This window comes from Coffea arabica, chromosome 8c (assembly GCF_036785885.1).
Source record: "Coffea arabica cultivar ET-39 chromosome 8c, Coffea Arabica ET-39 HiFi, whole genome shotgun sequence".
In the NCBI taxonomy this organism is placed as follows: Eukaryota; Viridiplantae; Streptophyta; class Magnoliopsida; order Gentianales; family Rubiaceae; genus Coffea; species Coffea arabica.
This window is the reverse complement of record NC_092325.1, coordinates 10,403,138-10,405,435: the sequence shown is the minus strand read 5'-3', so window position 1 is coordinate 10,405,435 and position 2,298 is coordinate 10,403,138.

Below are 2,298 nucleotides of genomic sequence, written 5' to 3'. Positions count from 1 at the left end.
ATGTTTTTCTTGATTTTATTTTATGTTTCGAATACAAGATTAGTGAGATGATGTAACACTGGGAGTCTTCAATCTTATATCCATTTTATAGTTATTAAAATGTATTTACAGATTGACATGTTTTCTGCTAAATAATGAAGGCACCAACATTATTTAGACCATCCTCTAATTTATGTGTTAAGAATCTGAAAAATTTAGTTCTCTGGTCTCTCGATCATCCTCTGACTTTCCAATAAGGAAGTCGGTTATGCTTCATAGTTCTTCAAGTTTCTGCCATGGTCTGAGTCAGTCAAACAGGTTCACGATGTACCATGGTAAAAAATCTCTCTTTGCTAGGACAGGTGTCTTTCTGTGTGGATCCTGACTTTGTTTTTGCTAGTGATTCACATATGTATCTGACTGGAAGACTGAAACAAGTCAATCATGTAGCGTGTAGTTGTGCACTTTTGAAGACATCCTATTACATCAAGTATACAATTTGGAATTTCCTTGTCATTTTCCTTGTCTTTAGAACTAATCTAAAACACAAGATTAGATCGTTAATTGAAAAGGTTCAAAATTTCTAAAGCAATTTTTTGTAACTCTCATTTTGTTCATTTTGAGCGGCAGTGCAGAAATTTTGTAAATATATATGTTTTTGCATTGACATTCAGTTCATAAAATTGCTAATCTCATCTTTAAGTGGTGCGTTTCTATTGATCTGACGTGAGTTTTCAAATGTGGCAGCAGCAATAGTGCTTTTCCTATGGTGATTGCAGCATATCCGTCCGATCCAAGAGCAAATTGGTATGAGTGATGGTGCTATTCATGTAATTGAGCCATCGGATACAGAGCCAAAATGGGCTAGTTTGAGCTCTCAGGATAACGGAACTCTGCCGACTAATCCCTCAAGTTCTACATTGAATAGTCAACCATTTGAAATGCCTCCTAGGTGACATTTTGCACCAGTTATTGTTTCGGTAGGATGAAGATACTTGTTTGCTTGCCTTTCACCGTGATAGTTAAACTGTAAAGTTAAGTTCCTTGTCCCTCCTAGTGAGCCAAATGTTGAAAGGCAAAGATACATTTTTTTTATTAATTAGTTGTTTGCTTTTGAGACCTGCAAGGTTTCTTGATTTTTGACCAATGATTCATTTGTAAAATTTCAACAGTTAATCCTGCTATTTTGCAAAGTCCAATCACTCTCTCCCTAATGCAACTATTGAAGAAACTTAGGTCACTACCAGAAAGATCAAAAGAGATTGTTGACATAGTTGCCATTTCTGCCTTGGGCATTTTAAGACTTTTTTCAAGACACTGTCGCTATTTTATACCATTTGCTCCTCTCCTTTTACGCCATGGTCCCAATTGTTTGCATCCATAAGAATGCAATACTAACGTGCACTTTGATTGCGGTTTATAGTTTCATTAAGAAGAGGAAGGTGCGACTGCTGAAAATTGCAATGATTTGAATTTCCAAATTTCCCACTTCCACATCGAGAATTTTCCAATCATATCTATTAAGAATTCTAATTTTGCAACTTCACTGTATAAGTCCAGATCTATTTTGAAAATTTTTTTGTCAATCCAGATCAATTGCTTGACATGCCTAATAATTGGTTAACACATCTAACATTCATCTAATCTATCAAGTATATATGCATATTAATAATTATTACTCTCTCTTACATTTATGTACTTTTCTTATTTAATCTTACTTGCACTTCCTTGTAATTTTACATTTCATAATTAATCTTACATTCGAAAAATATATGGATGGTCTAAAGTAATAGCATTATGAGAAAAAACTAGAACTTTAGTCAAACCCCAATGTCTTCTTCATTTAATCCAACCTCTAGCAAATGACTAAATTCATATCTACTAGGTATGGTATAAATTGGGCACTAGTGTTGCTCTTCACACCTACAGGACAGTACACAAATAGTTTATTACGTACTAAAACATGAATATGCAGCAAGCTTGAAAGCTTTCGGATGTCGGTTGCAACGCCACAAAGCAATCCAAGCTCCTTCTGGATCATGGAATTCAAAGTATCTACGAGAATTCCCACAAATGCTTCCATCACGTATGACCTGAAAATCATAGTTCAAGAAAGTTAAATCAATGTTACCTACATTATTACAAGTAAACCTAGAGAAAGCTAGATATCTTCGCGAGAGTAACCCTACCCGTAGGATTAACGAGGTAGAGACGTCATCCATTCAACAGCAACTATCAAAGCTAACATCTTTTGTTCGCCAATTAGCTATGGGGAACATGCATCAAGCCAAGGTCTGTGGAATCTGCACAAACGTAGGC